Source organism: Centrocercus urophasianus, unplaced genomic scaffold, assembly GCF_019232065.1.
Source record: "Centrocercus urophasianus isolate 14NV4802_14NV808 unplaced genomic scaffold, USGS_Curo_1.0 seq_10, whole genome shotgun sequence".
Classification (NCBI taxonomy): domain Eukaryota; kingdom Metazoa; phylum Chordata; class Aves; order Galliformes; family Phasianidae; genus Centrocercus; species Centrocercus urophasianus.
The window spans coordinates 73,148,361-73,173,119 of NW_024884142.1; the positions used below are offsets into that span (position 1 = coordinate 73,148,361).

At 47.9% G+C, this 24,759-nt stretch overlaps 1 protein-coding gene across 10 annotated transcripts in view; it reads left to right on the forward strand.

Annotated features, from left to right (window-relative positions):
• Positions 1–9,622: 9,622 nt before the first annotated feature.
• TJAP1 (tight junction associated protein 1) overlaps positions 9,623–24,759 on the forward strand; it is a 38,459-nt gene continuing 23,322 nt past the window's right edge. For 3 of the 10 annotated variants that reach the window (XM_042808857.1, XM_042808893.1, XM_042808835.1), the window contains exons 1-2: positions 9,686–9,785; positions 10,482–10,555. The gene's annotated coding sequence lies outside the window, so the exon portion shown is untranslated. Of the gene's footprint in view, positions 9,665–9,685; positions 9,786–9,987; positions 10,556–13,599; positions 13,673–14,049; positions 14,534–24,759 lie in introns of those variants that run through there. The other 7 variants (XM_042808873.1, XM_042808865.1, XM_042808842.1 and 4 more) reach the window with 4 other exon arrangements.

A 24,759-nucleotide genomic window follows, 5' to 3' on the forward strand; every position in this document is an offset into this window, starting at 1 on the left:
GGGGAGGCGCGGGTCTGCGGAGGGAGCTGCCGCGTGTGCCGCTCCGCCCGCCGCCGCCGCCGCCGCCGTGCGCCCCGGCCGCCTGCCAGCGGCTGCGTGTGCCTGCACATCCCCGCTCCCTCCCCGGGACATCCCGCCTCCCGCAGCCCCAAACCGCAGGCAGCCCCCCCGGGCCGGCTCGGCCCGACCCGCCCTGCCCGCTCACCCCTGCCCTGCTCCCGCTGCCTCCGGGGGCGGCCACACGCAGGACTCCCACCCACCCACGGTCACTGCTCGGGCCAGGCTGATCCCCCGGACCCACGAACCGTGGCAGCTCCGGGCTGGGAGTCGGATCCCGGAGGAACCCCTTAGCAGGGGGCAGGCTCAGACATCCCCGTACACGGAGGCTTCGCAGCTGGAGTCGCGCAATGCCGGGCTCCCGTATTGGTCACCTCCCGCTCAGCACCTCTGCCTACGCACCAGGAAACCCCACCAGATTTCCCCCAGGCTTCACAAAGCTTCAAGATATTGAGAGAAGTGAAAATACCACCCCAGACCCTCTGTGCTATCTCCGGTCCCTCCACTGAGCACACCTCCATTTTCAAGCCCCACGATTTAAAGTCCGAAACTAGAGAAACAACGTGAGGCAACCACACCAGTAAGAAGGCACCCTGCCAAGCTGCCAAGAAGGAGCCATCCCACCTAGCTGTGGTTCTTGGTGCTTCTCCTGCTGCTGCCTGTGAGACATAGAGACCGATGCTCCAACATGGAGACAGCCCTGTGTGAGGCGCTGGGCAGCCAAGTCCTTAAGAGGAACAGCTGCCTGTGCTTCTCCTCACCCTGAATGGCCTTTCTGCCACTCTATAAGACCAGATTACTCCACCACCTTCCAAGGCCTAGCTATCCTTAATTAGAAATCATCCACCCCTTTTCCATACTCCATTGGCCCCAGAGTTTGCTATTTTCCTCCAGGAAGCAAAAATAACCTAATGCTCCTGGTACTCATGTGGGTATTATCAGTTCCTGCCTCCTCACCACATCCCTGCCCTCTCTTTGTCACCTCCTGCAACCCTATGACTCTCATAGCCCCACCAAAGTCCAGCTCTGCACTTCATCTGCCTGCAGACCTCGGCTTGTTCAGACAGCACAACTCCAGGGAGCTGTACTATGGGTTCCTACCTCATGTGCCTCCTTTCTGCCTCCCTTCTGCTTTCCTGTCAGGCAAAAACACCGTGCTTCTCTTTGCCTGCCTTCCCCTGTCTTGATCACCCCATGGAACTGTTCCAAGGGCCCTGAGGATCAGGTAGGTCCCAGTCTCCTGCAGCTTGGATGCTGACTGAGGTGCATCAGCTCTAGGATGCTTCCTACACTTTTCCATCCTGCTCTCACTCTCTTCTGTGGATATCTGCCCTGGCACTGCACCACATTGCAAGGCCATACCTGCATGCAGGTAAACCTTGATTGAATGAACATTATAAAAAACTCTTGCAGATCAATGCTGTGTGTTGGTACCCAGAAGCATCTGTATCCACAACAGGAGTTGTGCGGGAGGGGGAGGTGGGATTGGGTTGCAGTGAGCTGAGCCACACACGTGGCTTCCCCATAACAGTCATCTCCGAGGTGAAATCTGTGGCCAAGGCTAGGGAGGGGAAATCGGCTGCTGGAGATCTGCATGCCAGGCAGGGGAGTGGAGAAGGGAAACCATGGCAGGGATTCAGAGGGTGAAGTGAACACATCTGAGGAAAAAGAATCTGGGGTTTGGTTTATTCCTGTTGGTGTGAGGACCACAGACAGGGAGGGGTGAGCATAGAAAAGTGGGTGCAGAATGGAGCAGATAGACACACCAGGCACAACGAACCCCAAGCATGCTCCTTTCTCATCACTGAAGGGCTCTTGTCCGATCCTTGGGCAAACTCCGACCCTTGCTCTGGCTGTCCCCAGGCTGCCCATGATGACTCCAGCAAAGTGACTCTATTTGCAGACCCAAGGTATGAGATTTGAGGAGGGGATTCCTGCATTTGCCTTTGACCTGGCTCTAATATGCTCTGATCCCTGCCATGCCATCCCTAGGGGCGTCGCGCATGGAACAGCTGCTGGGTCAGAATTAGGAAGGATTTTTTCCTAGCCATAAGAATCCCTCCAGTGCTCTTCCCTTCGATGAAGGAAACCCCACAGAGAAGAGACCCAGAGTGGGGTTGGGAATCCCCCATCACCACAGCACCTTTGTGCCTCTCCCCTGTGCCTGAAAGCTGCAGGCTCCCTCCTGTACCATCATTCCCAGTGAGATGAAAAAGTTACCTGTCAAAGCCAGCTGGGGCTGCTTGCTTTTCCTCCAGTGTCTGCAGCCTGCACCTTGGAGACAGCTGGACATGAGGGGTGAGGATGCTTGGCTTCAGCAGTGGGTGATACTGCCTCTTCTCCTCCACTGAGGAACCTTCCCCAGAGCAAGAAGAGAAAGCAGCTCTTCTCTTTGCAGACTCCCAGGAAAACTCACCCCTTCCTGCCCACTGCAGTCCCTTAAAGGAGACAGAGGAGCAGCACAAGCAGCTGGAGAATGGACGCAAACACCTCTGAACTGCCAGCTTACACCAGCATCCTCCCCCGCGGCTCAGGGCGAACCTTTCCTCTGTATTGAAACACTTGCTGTGCAGCACCGGCCCGGGGTCTCTGGGTAAAAACAAATGTTCTCCCCCATGCCACCCCCCTTGTTTCTCCCATCCCACCCCAGCCCACAACAAACATCAGCAGCTTGCTGGCCCCGCAGCCATGTAACCCAACCCCAGCCATTGTTCCCCCTTCCCCAAGGTCTATATTTGACTCTGCGGCAGCACCATCTCTGTGTGGATGTGTGTGTGTGTGTGTGTGCTCACCGCACGCGCACACTCCAATATTTGTTCAGAGCCTCATTCTCCAGATGCCCGGGATTGCTTAGAAATAGCTTCCATGGGCAGTAGGTGTTTGTGCCTGCAGTAGGGACGTGGAGGGGGTGGGCAAGAGAGGGGCAGGGAGAGGGTGAAGGTCGAGGGTGCAGGAGCTCCTGGCTCTTCCTGTGTGATTTTCACCATTTCAGTAATCTCTCACCCTGCAGAGGGTGGATGGAAGGAAACACAGCAACGCTTGTGGTCAACAGCAACAGTGGGACTGGTGGTGGATCTGGGGAAGGATGGAGAACAGGGAGATGTGTAGTTTTGGTGAATCCATCAAGTTCCACAATGCCCTGTGTTTTGCTGTGGTATAAATGCTCCGAAAGCCCTTCAGAACTTCCTAGGATGAGACCATCAGAAATGGCTTCAGGAAGGGAAGTGGCACTGGCACTGGCTCCCCAGAGAAACTGCGGGTGTCCTATCCCTGGAGACACTCAGACCAGGTTGGATGGGGCCCTGGGCAGCTGAATTGGTGGTGACAGCCCACAGCAGGTGCCAGGGCTGGGTGGGCTCTAAGGTCCCTTCCAACCCAAACCGTTCTATGATTCTAAGATAAAACTTCAATTCCCTTGGTCCTGGTGTCTTTGCAAGAGGTGCGTCAGCCCATGAGAGCTCTGGGATTCACCCTCCTCCATGTTAATGCTGCAGTGAGGGCAGCCTCTGTAGGCTACCCCAGGATTTATTTTGTGTTTTCCCAAAGCCTTCAGGAATGTTGCCCAAGCACAGTGTCACATTCCCTGTGACCCTGAAGTCCCTGGGAACTTTGCTGAGTCTTGGTAGTCTTTTTCATTTGGATCCCTTGTGGCCTGAGAGGACACTCAGCAAAATCAGAAATAATACAATCAAAATTAATGATAGGAAGGATCCCCTTTATTCTAAAAAGGGTACTCGTTCAGGGAAATCATTGCTGGAGGAGAAGATGTTCAGTACGCTTACAAAAATGACTGGACATTTATGTAGACATTAAGGATAAAGAGTGATGAACTCCAAAGAGCTATAAACCCTCCTGCTCCAGGGTGCTGAAGATGAGTTCTAGGCTATGGAGTAAGGCTTCTACCTTCCCCTGAGTCAGGAGGATGGGTGTCTGGGAGAGGAAGGGTGCTGAGTGTGAGAAGGCACCACTCACATGCACCCACTGGAGAGCAGCCACAGAGCGGTGGCCCAGCCTTTCCAATCACCATGGCCAAGGACTTGACAGCTGCTTTAGTAGCTCTATGAGGTATTTCAGAGAGATGATTCCCACTGCTCAGAGCCACGTGTCAGCCTCAAAACAGCCCTGTGGGGCTGGAAAAGGCACACAATGTTGAGAGATACAGATTCCTTGAGCACAACTTGATTATTTCTCTTGAAGTCAGAAGACAGCCACCAGAAAAAAATATATATGTATGCATATATTTGACTAATTAACTTTGAATGCACTTGAAGAGGAAGGGAGTCAGGTATACATGGAGAGTGGCTGGAGAAACAGTGTGTCACCTTTAGCCCCCACAGCTCAAAAAACTGAGCCGTGCCCTTACAGATAGCCCCCACAAGTTCACTGTGTAGGATCTTGTTTTGCCCTGTCATCTTTGGCCTCCCTTTATGTATTCAACAGCCACTGCCATGGCTGTCCCTGGGCACAGCCCTCAGGAGGTGCACCCCTTCTCCCTGCAACCTCCCGCTGCCAGGGGAGGTTGGGAAAGATCAGGTGTTAAAGAGAAGCTGTCAGAGGATGTCTGCCAGGCCTTCCACTTCCCGGCATGCACCATAGGGTGCCTTGAAGCCCACCTCCAGCCATGCCCTGTCCTGTCCTCTTCCAGCTGGCAGCTCTAGCAATAAAACCTCCCTATCTCACTAGGAGCACGCGAGCATTTAATGGGAGTCTATTGAAGAGAATGTTCGGAGCTTCCTCACAGCTCATCTCCAAGCTTGCTCCTGGGCATTTGCAGAGGTTGGCTTATCTCCGTGTTTGCAGAGAAACCTGTCAGGAGTCCGTTGCAGTGAATTTCAAGGTCATTTCACAAAGCTAGAGCCCATGCTTCGAAAGACTTGATCCCTGGCTGCAAAGGATGGGAGTCCGTAATTACCAGCCCTGGGGGGCATGGATGAAGGTTGGAGGGGGAGGCTAATTGCAGACTGACTGTCTCCTTGGCCTTCAACATCTCTAGTGGAGCAGGGAAGTGGTGTGCTCAGCCAAGCACCAAGCGTGTCCTAGGGAAAGGTAATTCCTCCCCAGCCTGCCTGAACCCGTCCCTATAAACAACGAGAGCTGCATTGGGAAGGCAGCGCTGCAGAATTCACACACACACACACACACACACACCAAAAAAAAAAAAAAAAATAGTCCCTCTGAGCTGGAGAAGCAAGCCAGGCATGCAGAAAGGCTCCGTAGGAGACAGCACACAACCACGTGCCTCTTCCTGGAAGAGTCTGCAAGTCCCTGCCGTGCCCTCAGAGGCAAACAAGGGCTGAGGGCCTGGATCCTTCCCCCCATCTGTGCACCCCAGGGAGGTGCCACCACCAGCTCCCTGGTGTGGATGTGTGCACCATGTCCCCTCATGTACAGGTGGGTGCTCTGCCCCGTGCAGTGTCAGGCCCTAGGCCTGCACCTCAGCCCTACTGCTGCCCCACGCAGGCTCTGCTCCGAGAGACATCCCCCTTCCCCTCCCAATACTTTTAGCTCAGTTCACTTCAAACCCTTTATTAGCATGACAAGCTAAACAAGTTTCAACAAAGGGGAATGGATTCGGAAGCCCTAGAGTCTGGATCTGAGGCTGACACCGTTACTTCAGCCTTCATTCCTGGATAGGGTTTTCTCTTGTACTTAAGCTGCTGCTCTTCCCCTTGGGCACGGGCACCATTTCTTTCTGCCCCTTTACCAGGCTAATTCTCTGTCATGAAAAGATGGCAGTTGTTCAGTCTCCACTGCAGGGTACACCTGTGCTGGCACTGGCATCCCTTGAGGCAAAAAGGCTTTGCAGAAAGCATTGGCTGGGTGAGGCGAGATGAGGCCACACAGCAGCCCTGAAGACTCACATGGTGGGAGCTGGAGGCACTGTGCTGGGCACAGAGTGGGCAGCAGGCCCTGCTAGATGGCTGAGCACCTAGGGTAGAGCCAGCGGTCGGCCAAGGAGCAGGGGGCTGCCACAGCCCAGTCACTGCAGCCAGGAAGGGACAGTGGGGACAAGAAGCAACAGCGAGCTGTGCTTTGTAATGGCTAGTTATAAATGGCCAGTAGGGGTCACTGATATCTATTTATTATTTTTTGTTTTATTTTTCAACACATCTATAAATATAATATATAAATATAATATACATATTTATATATTATAATGTATAAATATATGTATTTATATATTATAATTTATAAATATATATATTTCAATGCATATATAAATATATGAAACATATACAGGAAGCAGTTGTAATGGGGAAGTACATTCATCACCTGTACAAGTTAGGGAAAAGGGCCCTTACATGCATTTAAAATAGCAGTGTAAGCTGTGCATCCCTCTCTGCTCAAAATTCATGATGCTACAAAGCCTCTGAGCTGAGCAGGAGCCAGGGTCCCATGTGGGTGCTTCGCTGCTGTTGTTCTTCAGCCCTGCCTTCATCCCTTATCCCACGTGTCCAGAGATGCTTTGTGAGAAGTGTAAGAGGTTTTGAGATTCAAACCCTGAGAGTAGGTTATTGTGTTGCTTCTCTGACGATACTGCACCCAATGCAACTACATCCCATCTGCAGTTGATGACTTTAGGCAGCCCCGCAAGACAAACACAGCAGTTTTGTTGAGTCAGCACAATTCTGTTCTTTAGCCGTTGTTGCTGATGATCGTTTGTCCGTGAACAAATTCCAGGTGATTTTGGAGAGTCATACATTCACATTAAAATTTAGCCCCACTCTTATGTAGAAGAACTGATTGAATTCTATACTCAGGTATTGCTAGCAGCTAGTTTACTGGTGAGCTGTGTTTCTTTGGTAGGTACATTGTCCAGGCACGCTGACAGGGAGGTTGTCTATCCAATTCTGCACCCACAGATGTGTTTGGCTATCCCAGGCTGGTTGTACTTTGCTGTACAGAAGTGAGTGCATCCTGAGGTCCTTTCATTTCCTCCAAGCAGTAAGAAATGGGACTTCACACATTGCGCAGGCAGGGATCACCAAAGGATGGCCCAGTCCATTGTCTTCCCAGCTTGACCTGGGTTGGCAGAGAACCTGGAGGGACCAATATTGCCATGCCTTCTGGTGGAGAGTCATTATTTATGGTGTCTACTTCTTCACTATAGGTACTTCAGAGGGATTTGTCCCTCTGCAGGGTGGCACCTGCCCCTCCAGAGGTTCCTTTTATAAAGTTACAGGGGTCTATATAAAGTGCTGCCAGTTGGAAAGTATTTTGAATAGACTCCTCCCTGCTCTTCATTAAGGGTCATAAATTCAACTGGTATTTGAGAGAATCTCGAATGTATTTCTAGGACTGTTTACTGAGAGCTTCAGCATCCGCCAGAGGCCCCTTAAAATAAAGGGATTATTGGGAGTCAAGTGTTAAATTACCTGATGCTTGTTAAGTGAGCTTCAGAGGCTTTAGTGAGCAACTGGCTCTCGCAGAGAACAAGACTTCGGCATGAATAGTGTTATATAAATGAATATAATACAACACAACATCACGCTTCCGCATTGTGTCACTTCTCTTGGCTCAGAGCAGTGGTGAGTCCATCTCACAAGCCATCCAGATACATGAAAAGGCAGCGTGGAGTGTGTGGAGGCAGAGAGGGAAGGGGATTGGCAGTCAAGGCTTTCTGGATTTGGGCACAGGGTTTTCTTCATGCTCAGAGCAGGTGACTGGTCTCAGGCATCCTGAGTTCTGCTTTTGTCTCCCTTTAGCTGCTTGACCTTGGGATCTGATCTTGAAAAGAGTTGAGTTTATTAGAAGCTTTCAGAGACCATCTGAAAGTTCAGTTCTCTCCATCCAGCAGGGCTTATTTCACCTAAACTTCTAAAAAGATTGGAGGTCCTCTTCATAGACCCTCTGTCTTAGGTTCTCTATGTTTCTATGATCCTACTCTAAGAAAGGAAAGGACTCTAATCACCACTGCCATCAGTGCACACCCACGGAAACCTGAACAGCCCACAACTGCGAGCCCTCCAAGGCAGCAAGGCCCTGTGGAAATGGGAAACCTCATCAGCTATGAAAATTTCATCAGCTGGCGCTGCAGAAGCAAGAATCTGGAAGTGGGGAGCAGATGGGCAGTCTAGATTCTTGGAGCCATTGTCCTCCTGCTTGTTATCTGACTCCAGCACAGGGAGGGTTGGGAGAATTTATGGGGGCACAAGGATTGAAGGCTTTCTTGAAATATCCCTGCTGACGCGTGGCACAGTGCAGGCAGTACTTGCTCGGTGCACAGCAGACGGTTTTGCACAGTATTCCCAAGGTCATGAAGCAGGGTCTGCTGAGCACCTGTCCTCTATTGTGTAAGAGAGGGCACCATGTGGGCAGGGCTTGCAGCACTCTGAGCCTTTCACTACCTGATTGCAGACTTGAAGGCTGTGTACATGTGATACATTTGGGAATATCATCGAAATACTATCAGGACTTCTCTCAGCTGTTCCCATTTCTACTGGACTTGGCTCATATAACCACCACGTGGACATCAGCTCAGGAGATGTTTGTGAGAGAAACAGTGACAGGGAGGGAACAGAGGGTAAGGCTGCAGGACAGGCTTAGAGGGCAGTGGGCAAAGGACGTGTGTGAGCTCAGAAAGGAACATGAGAGCCAATTTGGTTAAAATGTAAAATGTATTAACTTGCTGAATCTTCAAGTGTAGAAAAATGAAGTAGATGAGTTTGCCAATAGAAACCAAAGTTCATGATCGTAGCATTGTCCAGGTTTGACCTGTTCTTGTCCACTTTTACTGTCAGCCCCTCTTCTCTAAGAGGCAGCAGAAGTCCTCAGGACTTGTAGGTAGGTTTTTCCATTCAACTTTGGAATCTCTCTGCCCTTGCTGGCAGCACAGCGAGCTGTGGCCTCAGGGGCATTTGTGTCCCTCTACTCTGCCCTTGTGAGGCCACATCTGGAGTGTTATGTCCAGGCTGAAACACCCAGCACAGCAAGGATGTGGAGCTGCTGCTGGAGCGGGTCCAGAGAAGGGTCGTGAGGATGATCGGAGAGCTGGAGTACCTCTTCTATGAAGAAAGGCTGACTGAGCAGGACTTGTTCAGCCCTGAGGAAGACTCCAGAGAGACCACATTGTGACCTTCCAGTACTTGAAGGGAGAGTACAAGCAGGAGGAGGACTGGCTTTTCATATGGCCTGGTAGTGATAGGACAATGGGGAATGGCTTTAAGCTAAAAGAGGGGAGATTTAGGTTAGGTGTTAGGAAGAAATTCTTTACTCAGAAGGTGGTGAGGTGCTGGCCCAGCTCCCCAGAGAAACTGTGGTGCCCCATCCCTGCAGGCTCAAGGCCAGGTTGGATGGGGCCCCGGGCAGCCCGAGCTGGTGGACAGCAGTCCCGCCCACGGCTGGGTTTTGAACCAGATAACCTTTATGGTCCCCCAGCCTAAGCCAGCCAATGACCCTACGCCTCTCCCCCCCTCCAGCACTTGGGCTCTTCCATCGCCCCCCGCCCCTCTCCTCCGCCGGCCCGGTTTCCGCGCGGCGCGTTGCCGCGGTGACGGAGGGGACGCGCGGCCCCGCCTCTCCCGTGCTGCCCGATGACGCACCGCGCTGCGGCGTGGGGATTCCGCCGGATTACCCGGCGTGCCCCGCGGCAACATGGCGGCCTGAAGTGAGAGCGTGGGGCCGGGCCGAGCGGGGGCAAAGTTTGGGGCGGGTCCGAGGCGAGGTCGAACCGGGACCGAACCGGTCGCAAAGTCCCGGGAATCCCGGGTGGAAACGAGCCCGACCGGGTCAGAACCGGGACGGGGCCACGGGGACGGGGAGCGGGGGCGGCGACCGGCTGGGGACCGGGCTCTGGCCCTGCCCACGGGCCTCGCCGGCCTTGCCGGACGGGGCGGCGGTGGGGAGGGCGGGGGCTTTGGGGGCTTTTCCTGCAGGTGGGAGATGGGTGGGCGCGGGGTGTGGAGGGGTGAGGAGCGGGATCCGTGCAGGGGTGCTGGACTAGGAGCTGCGAGGCAGAACCAGCGTGGGCCCGTGCGCATGTTTTAAGGAGTGACAGCATAACTGACACAGAGCTGGGATGCAGGGAGCAGCACTCACCATCTGCCAAGCCCGGGGGTCAGATGGGAAGTTATCTGCCAGCATGGGTGTCCACTACAAGGGGTGCTCCCAAAGGTTTTTCCAGACATGAGAAGACTTTGAAGAAAAGATCTAAGCAAACAATAGTGACCTGCTTCTGGCTCAGAGCTTAAACACGCAGCGTGGCGTGCTGTAAAAGATTGAGTGTGGGTGGATTTTTAAATGGGCAGGATACTGCATTGGGAGGCAGCAGGGCATGCAAGTGATGTGCAGGTCTGGCAAAGCTGCAAATGACCTAGATCTGAGTGATGCCAGGTGGAAGCTGTGCACTGGAAGGAGTCATCTATTAAATACGGTTACTTTATGCCAGAGAAGGCTTTTCAGAGGTGTTCATTTGTGTTTTACAGATTCAGAGAAAGAAATGGGAAAAATGTCAACTTAAGAGGAAGCAATGAATCTCTGCTGAAGCATCAGATCGCAGGTAAGAAAGTCAGGAGAGAGCTGATGCTGAATTGAGCCATGCTCTTCTTGTTCCTTCAGTTGAATTATTTGAGACTATGGAACCACATACCTGAAAAACTGTCCTTTCCTATGGTATTCTTTGCATCACATTAGACTTACGTTGCCTGAATGAAGAGATCAGGGATACAAATGAAATGGGTGTAACCCTGAAAAATTCTGTAAGAGCCCTTGGGAACGAAAGTTCAATAGAAGACGTGGGCTAATGCCCTTTACATGCTATGTAAAACAAACAAACAAAAAAAACCACCAAAAAAAACAACAAAAAAACCCCATCCCTAGAGTCCCTTCTGTCAGTGTTGAAATAGTGATGTTCTCTGTGTAATGGCAAGAGGTCTGCTGAACCAATCACAGTGAAATCCTTTCTGGAGATGTTGTCCTTGCAGTTATTGTGATGTGACAATTAAGTAATTCTAGTAACCCTCTGTTCTGTTAGGTTATTTCTTCTGCTGCACTGTTTTCTCCACCCATATTTTAACTGATCCAATGATGGATGGTGCAGGTATGCTGCTGGCCTCTTTGTGCTCTCCTGAACTCATCACTGAGGTCTGGTTACAGGGGCAGCTATTTGATACCTAACTGCTTGGCCCTGTAAATTTTTCATCCCTTTCACTTCACTTGTCAGGTCACAATTCTTTTTTTGGGTTTTTTGTTGTTGTTGTTGTTGTTGTTTGTTTGTTTTTTTTCCTCTTGTAGGATCTCTGCAGAAAATGTGTGTATCCGAACAGTACTTTACATGTGGTGTGTTTCAGCTTCTGGTAAATCAGAATTGAAGCTTCCAGGCTCTAGCTGTGGTATCAGAAGCTTTTGGCTTTTAATACGTTGCCAGTCACCCATTGCTCTTGAAATTGTGGGGTTGCATTTCAGAAGGAGCAGCAGAGTTCAGAAGTGCAGTTCATGGCCATCTTCATCTTAGGATGAAACAGGGCCTTGGGTCAGGAGGAGAGGTGTTGCATGCAAGGACCTGTTGTCTCTTCAAACCATCTTTTTGAACCAGAGATGACCTTGCATTCTTCTTCAGCATTCCAAGTAGTTTGTTGGCTGCTGATAAGTTACTTGCTTTGTAGCCTTCAAATCCTGAGTTCTTATCTGCCCTGTCCATATAGCCATGTGGCACAGTATTTAGGGAAAGCAGGAAATAAGTTATACCTTCACAAGAGGAATAGTCCTTTGCAGGTTTGCCCCTTTTCTTCCCACAGAAAGATAAATAAGTTGAGTTGGACAATGGGTGTCTTCTGATCAATGCGTTGGTGTGAACGGTACCAGAGAAGGCTTGGAGGAAGGACTTGTGGAAGCCAGTGTGGCATATAAATTGCTTGTTGGGGGAAAAAAAAAATCTAACTGCTTAAGTAATAGCAATATAAACAAGTTTTAGAAATTGTGACTATTTTTCTTTTTTTTTTTTTTTTTTTTGGCAGTTCAATGTAGATTTGATGTTTCTGAGCCTTGGAAGCTGATGATTTTTCCAAAGGCGAGCTCTCTAACCTGCTAAAAATGTCTGTTTTATGAAGGTTTTGCTGCGAGCCAGACTCTTGAGATTTCCATGTGTTCATCACTTCTACAGCACAGTCCCAGTAAATAAATCTGGAGGTTATGGCATTGTGAATAAACCACTTGGTGTCCTTGTTAACAGTTTTTACAGCACAGCGTGACAAGATTAATGTAGCAGTAGTTAATAACCTTCTACCTTTCGTGTTACTGTAGAAATGCTGTGTCAAGGAGCCTCCAATGAGTCTGAATGTGATACTGCTTGAGGGCAGGATTCCTCCATTAAGAAATGAGAACTGTACTTGATACCTTTTTGATGCCGCTGTGCTCTTTTGACCAGTGTTATCAGGAATGGGGATTTTCATAATGAGCTGAGCAGACATCCGTGGCTGTTGGATTTGATTGATCCTTTGCAAGTAAATTTAAGGTTCTGAAGCTCCCCTAACTTGAAAGTTTTGTTTGGGAGGATATCCACTTCTTGTATGATACCTTGACTGTGGAGAGTGAGTGCTTCTGGCATTTGTTCTAGGTTATGCCTCTTAAGTTACTGGTAACTGGATAAATATCCAGGGTCCTCCCTGAAACCCATTTTACAGGACTGCAAAAGAACGGCGTGTATAATCTGTGCAAATGGGGCTAATACCTTTGGGTGTAAAATTGTCTGTCACACTCTCCTACTAGTTCCTGTACCTCAGGGATTTTTGTAATGTAGATCAGCTGGGTCTGTAACTGAAATGGAAAGATTCTTACTTCTTAAAACTTTAAAACCTTTGCAGCTGGTTAGAGGGGAAGGATGAACATGTGGTGAGAGCGCTGAACTGGGATGTAGGATACCTATTTTCTGCCAGAGATTGATTACGTGTGTTCAGATAATTACTGATTCTTGCTTTCTGTTCTTTTACTGTAAAAATTAATGCCCATCTTACTAAGCATTTTAGGAAGAGTTCATAAATATCTGTAAGATGCTTGAATACTGTGATGCTAAATGTTTTACTAAAGCATAGTAAGGAAAAAATTACAAAAAGCATGTGCATAGCCATGACTTTAAAATGAAGTAGGCCTTTTGTGATCTGTTGTCCTTCATGTTCTGCAGCATGATGAAATTGCTGTGAAGTCAGGCCTGGCCTTCTTTAAGACAAGTAAGCATTCTGAAACCCCCTTTCCTCTCTCCCCAGGAGCTGCTTCATTTTTTCCACATCTGGTATTGCCTTATCTGGCTGAATGTTTGCAACTCTTATTTTCTCGTTTGTTTACCTTGATTGTTCTAGACTCGGAAATTGTTCTCTTTGTTGCCAGGATGTTCATGTAAGGTCTCGGCAGAGAAGGCCGAAAGCAGAAGCTTGTAGGCTGTCTCCTGTTTGGAATGACATAAGCCACCCTCTGGAGTGTCCTGCTGGGAGCTGTGCTTAGGAAGGAAATGGCGTGGAAGGCCATGTAGGAGTGTGAGAACAGCTTTGCAATGGTTGGAATGCAGGAAAGGCATCACTTGGGTGGGCTCAGTTTTCCTCTGCTTTTCAGCAGTGCTGGGTGCCAAGTCTGAGGAAGACTGCTGCACAGAGGTGAAGAAGCTGGAATGTGTTCTTCATTTGAGGTGAATGCAATTCAGTAAAACTGATAGGCATCAAACTGAATAATGATTTTAAAGTATTTTCACATGATGTCTAATCTGTGCAAATTCACTACCACATAATAGCACTGAGGCTGAGAGCTCGGAAAAGATCAAGCACTTATATGAGTGGTAGTGTTCAGACTTGCTTTAGCTAAAGAGCTTGTTTTAGAAGGAATGTCTTTTTTTTTTTTTTTCAGACATAACCCAATCTCTAACAGGTAAAGGTTAGAAAAAAGGGCATTGCATTCTGTATTTGTCCACCGGGGCTTCTTGCTGTCTTCTAAACCACCTAGTATTGGCTTGTGTCAGAGGTGAGGGATTGAATCACACTTACTATTTAGATTGCCTGCTAACCTTTACTTTTTTGATAACCACATCTTAAAAAAAAAAAAAAAAAAAAAAGGCACTACAGCTGCTATGACTAGGGCTGATAGTTGAGGATTTTAAGTGAGGCTCTTGGAATGGTTAGCGCAGTCCATAGATGAAGACTGTCTTATTCATGAATGTGAAGGCATGTAAGTATTGTTTCTTTACTCTTCAGTGGTCAGACATAGTGATTTGTGTCTCTTGCCTTTGCTTCCAAGCAAGGAAAGCATGCGGAGTTTGGCCTTTCCACGTTGCAGTTTTATAATGGACTTTAATCCCAAAGACAGCTGAGGAGGTGGACTTTAAAGCTATTCAAGTAACATCTTGTATCTCGTGGCATGAACTTCACCTTACTGATGTTTGGGAAGGCACAGCTTGTGTTCTATGCTATTGTCCAATTTGCTCGGGATCCAGAGGCTCAGCAGTGCTGCTTGGTCACGTAGGCATCAATTCGATTTGCTGGATAGACTAATAAAGGTAAGTGGTAGTAGTAAGGTGGTATGTATAAGAGGTGCTTGCAATATCTGCCTAAATGCAAGGGGAACTCCTGGAGATAATTGTAGAGGGGGAGGATTTTCAGAGCTAGGAGCAGGTCAGGCAAACCCTAAGATCTGTGTGTGGATACCCTCCTTATGGGCTGCTCTGGAACAGCATGTGCTCTAGGGCACAACATAGCCCTTTTGTGGCAGGTGTGAGGAGTTGCTGACTTTCACAGAAAGTGTGTAATACTGAGAGAATAAAGATTAAAAAGTGAAAAGGGTCAGAATTGGGAAATAAGGTTTTCTGCGATGAGGCCGGTTTTTAGGTACCTCCTGCTAGTGGCAAGAGAGAGCTGGTTTAACTTCCTGATCTTTATGGGTCAGCAAATTCAGAACTAAGAGTCCGTGGCAACTGCTGTGTCTTTGGTTGACTTCTGTATTTGTATTTTGTCTGTGCGGTAAAGCTGGCTTTGGCAGTGTTGTAGAAATTGTAACTGTGGGTTTTCTTACTCTTGTACTTAAAGACTCAGTTGTCTGGTTGCATTAATGTAACACCCGTGTGCAAATGGTTCTGGAATGAGAAGTGGCAGACGAGGTAGTTTCTCTCATATTGAGGAATCATACTTAGATTCATAAAAAGCCTTAGGCAAATTTTACTTTGTAGCATTTGTATCAAGAAAACGTAAGTTGTTTTCCCAAGGCAATAATTAGGTAATTATTGTGGCAATAAGTTTTTTGACCATTATCTTAGCATACGCCACTCAGGGCAACAGAATTCAGACCTGGATATGTCTTGCTGCACAAGCTCTGTGCAGTTCCCAAAGATGCCTTGCTTCATTGTCTCCTGAATGAGATTTCATCCTACAGCTTCTCTATTCATTAGCAAGGGCTCTGCTGCTGCCCAATGGGGAGGTTACAATATTCTCAAGAGGTGACTTGGAATCAGATTAATTTCATACGAGCAAAAAGTGATTGCAGTTAATTCTACCGTTTTGTTGTTCTGTGTTTTATTTCTTCTTTTTTCCTTGTTTAAGGCATCTTTCCCATTTTACTGCATGCGATCCATACCCAATGTATGTTGTGCAGAGTCCTGTCAAATGGGGGAAGAGAAAGCAATAGAAACAGTAGAATGTTTGTTTAATTTAGAGTTGTTATAAGTCACCTTTCTTGAAAATGGACTTCAAGTTCAGATCCTACTTTTAAAGAGGTTTCATTTCTTTGAGCAGAAAGCATCTCATGCACTAAAGTATGCAAAATGTATTTCTTCTAGAATTAGATGTCTGGGTATTGCTTGTGCTAGGATGTAAATCCTAGGAAATGCAAACTTTATTGAGAAGGATTTTCTCAACTAGCTGATCTGCAGATTTTTCTAGCAAATTCACTCTGTCAATAAACGTCTGCATAGGCAGTTAGCCTACTTTCTCTGAGGCTTAGTAAGGAGTGTCATCTTGGGGAAGCCTCTCATACCAGGTCAGACTGATTCCTGAGAGCAAATCACTGTTTCTGGACTGTGTAATTTCTGCAGAATCAACTTTAAAGTGTACCTGTTTTTTCTTGATTTGGTTATGCCTTTGTAATAGGTTCCCAGGTGTATCTGGAATGGCTGTAACAGAGTTCAGTGTCGTGGAAGCTCCAGCTGGATGAGAAGAGCTGTATTACTGTGCAGCTCTGGAGATGATTTACTGTCCGCCTGACAACTTGCAATATAAACATTAGTCCAAGCATGATCTTGTCCCAAAACCCCGCCTATGCAGGGAGCCAGGAGTCTTCCTGCCACGCGCCATAAATCGTTTACAGTTTGCTCATTCCCATGCATTTGAAAAACAGCTGTGCATGGGGGATTAGCAGTTTGCAGAAGGCCCGTGTGGGGCTAAATTAGGGCCTCTTGCTCTGGTGGTGAATACTAGTAACGGAATAGCCAGAGTGCTTCTCTGCAGCAGGAGGCAATTTACTCTGGGAATGGGGTGTCAGTGTTGGGGGTACAGCAGCCAGGGGGGAGAGTGCTGTATTGCAGTGCTCCAGTGGGAGCTCAAGTGCCCAGCATGGTGAGGAATTGAAAAATCATTAAAAGTTGTGGGGGTTTTATTTTAGTTATACATTTATATCTACAAAAACACACACTATAAATATAACTTATTTATCCAAAATGCAAGTAGACTACTTTTGTCTTTTAGGAGCTGAGGGGCTGTGGAGATCGTTTGTGTGTGCGCGTGAAGTGTGATTTCCCCTTTGTTAGCCCCTGGCAGCAGAATCTGATTCTAGGCGGCCATCTGGGGCTTCACAACTAACTTGCAGCTTTTAGGAGAAGTTTTACTGGGCCATGTGGATTTATTACAGCTTTGCAATTTCAGCTCCCATAGTAAGGCTATTGTGTTGTCTGTGCTAATTTAAATTACCTCCAGGAACTTTTAATGACTAACTTGTGTTTATGGTGAAACCTCCCATTTTTCCAAACCCTGAAAGCATGATCTGTTTCATAACTCTACAAATATTGATGCTGTTACATCAATGCTGGGTACGTTGGAGCGTAGAGACAGTTGGTGCCTTCAGGTCTTTTTGTAATAAAGAGAATATTCAGATTCTGCTGTACAAATGAGGCTAGACAGTGGAGTTCAGATACATCCTCCATGCTGGCTGATGGACCAGCTGCTGAGTAATGCAGATATAAGTAGATTATTTTAACTGGGTTGGTGTCTCCATCTACAAATCCCCTCTTGGGTGGGTTGGGTAAGAATCTGGGTTGGATGTGTCAGTGGGGCACCTCCTTCTAGATGCACTGGTGAAACACAAGTGCTTCCAGGCTGTACCATAAGCATCCACAGGGCAGAGAAAATAAGCTCTGGGTAAAGCAGAGAACTTGTTTCCAAAATGAAAACAGTTAGAAAGGTTCTTACTGTTTTGTTGAGGCTGCTGCTCAGACATCCCTCTGAAATAGAGTATTCTCCTGGAGCCTCCTGCATTGCTCTCTTCTGTCACTGATTCTGGGAGAGCAGGTGGAAGGGCTCATGCTAGGCTTGCCTGAGGCAAAGAGTTTCCTCCTTTTTGTTTTTCTAATGCATTTTGGTGAAAGGCTGTGCAGTCAGTTTGGTTCTTTGTGCCATGCTGAGATGGAGGCCAGATAGTACTGAATATGTTTGTGGCTGTTTATGTGGGCATTTGAGATGTGGAAGGCACCTGCTAATGGGCGGTAGGTCATTTCATGTCCGATTGGCTAAGTTTCCATCAGGCTGGTTCTTTGTTGCGGCAGTGCAGTGCTATGGACTGTGTATGTTTGGGGATCCCTATTATCTACCTCAGATACAGAGGATTTTCCTTCTCTTTGCTGCCTCCTCACTGCCCACAAGAAAAGAAATTGCGCATTTCAGGAGAGCTCTTAACCTAGAGATGGAATCAGGTGCTTTGCTCTTGCTTGTGTAGGCTTTCCAGATATATGTGTTGTTAGAGAGGGGCGTGGGTACCTGATTGTATTGCAGACTTTCACTCCTCATTGCTGTTTTTATGCAGCTGTTGGAATTCACCTTTCCTTTTTCCTGGGAACTGGTGTGAAGGAATTGCCATCACTCAAAGCAAATCTCTATCTGCTTGCCTCAAGGCCTTACCCCCTCCAGGTGAGGACTTTGCCCAGCTTCCAAAGGCAGAAGGTTGTTTGTTGTCCTATGTTACCTGAATCTTCTAGGTTAGGTCTGAAGGGAATGGTTCAGGGCAGTGGAAATAGCAACTCAGAGATGCTGGAATAAGGGAGGGAGGGAAAGGATGGAGTTAGCCATACAGTTAGCTTACCCTCCCCACACCCTTCTTTTTTTTTTTCCTCACCTGCCCAGCTGTGTAGTAGGTTAGCAGTACGTGTCTGTTCTTATTCTTATGAAAGTAGACTTTGTTCTCTGAAGACTGCTAATCATGCCCCATGGGGGTGTAATCAGTTATAAGGTATTTAATACGGTGCAGGCGGGAACAGGCCGCCTGGCTGGGCTGGCAGATTGCAACACTACAATTATAAAGGGCCCCTTTCCCCCACTCACCCGCCTACTGGTGGCAGGATGAGGGTTGTATCTTAAAACAGCTTTTAGTCTATGAAAAATAAAAGTGTAGTTGGGGGGAGGGGAGAGGAGAGGCTGAGGTGGCAGCTCCTATTCCGGGAACTGGGCAGATGGAAACGCTGTGAATGCTGAGGCCGTGGCCGGTTGTGCTGTTGAGACTTGTGGGCATTTGGTTGCAGTCACATTGAAGTGCATTGCACGGGGCTGGCCCTTGGCAGCCTGTGGAGCAGCAGGGGCTTCCGTACTCTCTGGGTTTTTCTTGTGGTGGTTGGGGTTGGAGAGGTATGGAGTGGTTAGAACTGGAGAAGCCCTTTCTCCAGCATGGGGTGATTTAGACACCTAATCTGTTGGGTCCTTTTGTACATCCTGCCAGGCTTCTATTTATATCTATGGATATAAATCTATTGGTAAATCTAGCCTTTCATGCCTCTTTCTTCCAAAACCTGTTGCTAGTGCAGCAGCCTACCTTCCTGGCTTGAAAGGGAGTAGTTGGTTTGAGGCATTGAAATTTAATGGGCATGGGAAAGTGTTGCACCTCATCTGGTCTGTTCTGGTTACCTAACGCCAGCCCATTCTCCTCGGTGAGGGCCCTGAAGTACATGCGTGGAGTGTGGAGCAGCAGGGCCACAGCCTTAGAAACAATCCCTGCTCTGGCAGCTTGCTAGATGTGTCGGTGTGTCTCTGGAGCTTGTGGCCACACTCACTCTTCCCCTTCCAGGTTCCTGAGAGATTATAGTATCACAGGCCTTTGTTGGTGCTCTTGGAATTCACTGGTGTTGTTTTGTGCAGTGACAGCACAGGACTCCCTCCCATGTGTGTGCTCTTCACTTCCTGGAAAGTAAAGGGGAATTTCTGTTCTGCTGTTCCAGCTTGTGCTGTATAGTTTCTGTCATTCTTTCCTTATGAAATCCTGCTCCTTTCTGGCATTCCTGTGCTTTGCTGAAGTTCAGAACCCTTTAGTAACTGAATTCTTCAGAAAGCTTTTTGGACTTCTAGGCACTGCCTGTGGAAAAGTGGTATTTTTTTCTGGTGAAAGCTTCGGCCACTAAATAAAATAAACTAACATAACCCCCTGTCCCACTGTTTTAGTTCCTTATGCATTGAATTTTTGTACACTGAGTCTGTCTTCTCGTGTTTGTGGTGTAAGTAATGTGGTGTCAGTGCTGTTGGAGAGCAGGATAATGTGCAGTGACAATCAAATCTGTTTCTGGGTGGTGAGTACAGTGTGAGGATGGGATGCAGAAGTGATCACATCCCAGAGAAAAGCTGCTTGACTGAAGTTGGGGTGGTTTCCTGGGGAAGGATAAAAGCTTGGGCATCTGGAGTGCTTTGAAGGGGTCCAAAGTCAGCCTCCTTTCAGCTCTGCCCCTCAAATCAGCAAGGCTTAGTGTTGCATTCTGCCCTTGCCTTGTAGGAAAAGGCAGGGAAATTCCCTTCCCAGGCTACTGTGCAGCACTCTGTTCCTGCTCTGGAATGCAATTGCTTCCTGACTGTGATGGTGGCTCCTCTCCCTGCAGTATGTGTGCCCAGTGGGTGCTTCTCCTTATGCTGTGTCTCTTGCCTGTGGCTTCAAGTCACCTGGAGAGCTCGAGAAGGCCCAGTGGAAGAGTTTGGGGCCAAAGCTGTTGTTGGGTCACTGGCGGTAGCAGGGCTGGGGTGCGTGGGGAGCGTGGCGAGTGTCAGCCTGGCGGGTGTGTGGGCTTGCTGCTTGTTTTCCTTCCCTGCCTGGTGAGGAATGCAATGTGTTTGCCTTCCTTGGCCTGTGGTTGCAGCCACATTCCTGCACTGGGAGTCAGCACGGCGCGGCGTGCTGTTCATGCCCCCTGGCTACATGCTTTCAGCTCCACATCAAAGGTGTGTTTGGTGTGTAGCTTGTGCCATTCCTGGCCACACCTGGTGGCCTGCAGGCATGCAGGAGGTGGAGTCTGGCTGTGTTTGCAGATGGCATTCAGGGTTCAGACTTCTTGCTCGTGGAGAGGCTGGAGCTGAGTCCTTGCTAAACAACCCCAGGAATGCAGCGGGAGAACTGAGCAGCGCAGTCACTCCAGGGGCATGTCCTAGCAGCAATGTTTCCTTTATAGCTGCAGCAAAATAACTCATACTTGCTTCTCCAAAGAAACTGTTTGCTTGGGTGTGTTGTGGGGTTTAATTTACACTGCTAAGGCCAATTAAGGTTGGCTTGTCCCCCTGCAGCCTGTATGCTCTTGGCAGTCAGCAACGATTGAGTGGCTCGTGCCATCAAACTGTGTGCTTAGTACAAACTGTGCATGAGATGTCTTCCTGGAGACGGAATGGCCCCAGGATTTAAACCAGGTAGGAGCACTTCCCCCAGTCAATGTAGTAATGTTCTTACACAAATAAGTTACCACTAAACTGTCCCAGCTTCTGGAAAAACCTACTTCTGACTAGTACTTCAGGGGAAGAGCACTGGAAGCTTACTGAAGAAATGCAATTCAAGATGCAGATGCATTATTTTGGGGTCCTTGCCAGATGTCTAAGAGAAACAGGCACTAAGATCTTTCTTGTCCCTGTCTTACAAGCCACCTTAGTTCTATGTATGTAAGTCTTTTGTTTGCCTGGCTCAGGGAAAAAAATAGTCTCTTTGTTGGTGCCAGTGTGAAGATGGGAGCCCTGTGAACAAGGTTTGTGGGAAGAAAAGTGGGACATCATCTGTCCTGAGTAAACTCTGGGCTGTTGGGCTGTTCAGTTCATCAACCAATTTGCTTTTATCTTAGAAACTCGTGGTTTCCCTTCTGATAATTTCTGGGAGTCTTAAGTTCTCTGACCAGCCAATTGCTTCCATATTAGAATTTGTCTTCTGAAGACCTCCCTACTGCCATCCTTAGGCAGTAACAGGCATGAGAGATCACACGTTTGAAAGTGCTCTGGCTTTATAGCATGGTTTTTGGTTTTGGGCCATGGCTATAGTCCCTGGATCAGTTGCTGCAGGCTGGTCATGCTGCTGTTTCATGAGGAGGATGTATCACTTTTCAAAGCAGGAACTCAATGATAGATGATTAGGGAGAGTCATATACCTTGTTGCAAAAGGTATATGGCTGTGAAAGGATTGGAAATTATTTGCATTGGGCTCTCTTCTCCCTGATTTTATTTCTTCTGCCCTAAGCGTTTGATTTTGTACCAGTTGCCATTGACTCTACCTGACTTCTAGGACTCAGGTGTTGGGGAGAAAGAGTATCGCCTGAAACTGTTTTCCCTTCTCTATTCTGTGGTGCCAAACTCAACAATGTATCCTGTGGCAACATGAAGTGTAACAAAATATAAATAAGCCTAAAACTGGATTATGTGGAAAGTTACTGATTGAACATTTAATTGTGTATAATCACTGTGTGTTCCAGCTTTGTCATGCAACGTGGGCTGCAGCTGCAAAAATGAAGGTTTTAGGATTAGATATTCTTTCTGCTGCCACTTTCTGATTGCCAGGAAAGGAGTAAGGCTGATCCTCGTGCTTTTACTTGCCTGTCAATGAGTTTTAATATGTTGTGAAAGAAAGTTGGTTTAACTTCACTGCTGGCCTTCAGGAACTTGTAGGAATCCAGATCTCTGTGCTTTGACAGCCAGTCCCAAACACCTCTGCCAGGAAGGTGTGCTCCCCTGGCTGGAGCATTAACTTTCACCAAGTAGCTACATCTCCCCCTGGTGGGACAGAGAGCAGAAAGCAGAGCTGTGGCGAGACTGAAATAAAGCGAGTTGTTCTGATCCTGGAGCACCTTGAGCCAACAGCAGATGTGATGTTTCTGCATTTGAGACATTCCTTAGTCCAGAGTCACAGACTCTAGAGCTCAGCTCTTGTAGCTGCATGAAGCTGAAAACATGAGCCGACAGCTTGCTGTTGGCACTGTACAAATACCTTCCCTTTGCAACATCTGCCTGGAAATACACTGGCATTTGTCCTTGCCCTTAGATGAGTGGTGACCTGCTAGCCTTTTGAGTGGTTTTGTCTGCTGTCTGACAAAAAAAAAAAAAAAAAAAAAATAGTGTGTGGAACATGGCAGCTTGGTTTCTTTAGGACTTCTGGGACCAACTGTCCTCTTTAATCAGAGCCCCTTAGAGCATGGATGACCAGAGATGTCTTTGCTTGCAGTTTGGCTGTTTCTTATTCCCAATTTGCTCTCTAAAGAGCTGTACAAAGCTTACTGATGGGGGAGTCTGTAGAGGGGAGCCCTGTGGAGGTGAAGAGCTTTTCTTTGCTGCTAAAAAGGAGGGCTTTTTTTTTCCATAACCTCGGAATAATGAGCTTATGCAATCCCAAGGGATAACAGCGGTGTAGACCAGGTACTTCAGTTTTACAAGAGGAATGTCAGGCAGGGGATGCAGTGCTAGTCTGGACAAGCTGACCTCATGGTAAAACCGAAGTGCTTGGCCTTGGCCACAATTGCCCCTTGGGAGGATTCATGCCCGTTATTACCTCCTGCTGAAGAACCACATTTGTCTTTATTGCTAATGCCAGTGTTGAAGGAGCCAGTTGATGAGAGTGCTAACTGTGCCCTGAGGAGGAATTTCGTCTGAGAGAAGAATCGAAGAAGCTACTTGATCTGGGTTGGATGTCTGTGGTGGTCCTCCCGAGGGAGGAAAGTTGAGCTTGGGGGTTTATCACAGCATGCATGGAAGGCTGATCAGAGCAGGCTTCTCATGTGCCATCTGTGGGGTGAATGGTGGAGGTGTGGGTCCCTGCTGCCGCTGTTAGGATCCTGTTGGTATGAGGACTAGCAGGAACCCAGGTGAATGGGAGTAGGGGCATAGCCAGAGTTGCGTGCCTCATACAGGTCACCAGTGAAAGATGAGTGGGTGGATCTGTTTGCTTTTCCTGAACTGGATTAAACCATGTTGTATTTCTGTGACTGAACTGTCAGCATAAAATCTTTCAGCAGTTCAGTGGTGCTGAAGGCTAAGAAATGCGTTCAAAACAAATAAAAAAATCTAAAACAGATGAGGCAAACTGAGGCAGATTAACTATGGGACCACACCACAGAAAAGAGAAGATGCTCCAGGCTTACGTTCTGCTTCAGGAACCGTGCCGCTCCATTGTTTACAGAGTTGAGACAGGTTTTGTGCCTGTTCCTGCCCTTGGCTCAAGCTCTGTATCTGCTAGGCCCAAAGCATGTTTTCGAAAGCAGCCTCCTTTCCTTCTTCGTGCATTGTGGCCTGTTGAGACTACTGCTGCCAGCGTGTTGTAGGTGCAGTGCTCCAACACTCTGAATCACACCTGGCTGCAGAGGCCAAGTGGAAATCCATGGGGAGTCCTTGCTGCAGTTTCTAGAGCTGTGACTTGGGTTATTTTATTGCCCCACTGCCTATTCTGTTCCTTCCAATGCTAGCTCATGAAGAACTATTGCTTATTGCAGGTAAAGTAAGGCCCAGGCTGGTCGATTGAAGAACGGTCTACTGGTGTCCTCACATAGTGCTGGAGTCTGTAATTTCACTTCATTGTACTGTCTGCTGCCTATATTCAGTGCTGTGGAGATCATAAAATATTTGTGCTAGATTTTCTGTGATAAATAGCATAAAGGATGGCTCAGGTTTCCATGGCAACGCATCTGAATGTGCTTCTGTCACTGAAGAAAGAGGGACTTTCAGTTGACTAAGGTTTAAAGGTTTTCCCTGAGAAAGGGGGATGGTGGTGACATTGCATGTTAGGTGTTTGCCTGCCTTTGAATAGTATCTCTGCTCCTGACATATATTCTGGAGAAAGAGGGAGCTGACATTTGCCTAATGGCAAAGGTGGACTGTGTTGTGCAAACGACAGCTGGACTCCTGGCCATGCTTAACTGTTTGGCTGCAGATGCAGCTGCACGATCACACAACAGTTAAGCCTGTACCATTCTCTGCCTCTCACATCTGACCATCTGCTAGGCAAAAGCTAATTAAACCAAAATGATTCTTGCTAGGATTAAACCGTAGTGGCAGAGAAAATTGAGAATAGTACAAATATTGTTCTCCCACTACTCAATCAGGATTGCTGCTTTATTTGTGTTTGTCATTCAGCTCACTGCTGTCAGGAAGGTGTTTAGTACATGCAGGCTTTCCTTCTTTCTAGCCCAGATCGCTTCTGGTTTAGGTGCAAGAGATAGGGCTTTGTCTTGCTGAATTTTCCTACGTTTCTTTTTTCATGACAGCTGAGGCTGTTCTGTTTGGAAAACAAAATTTGTATGGAATTTCATGCAAATGC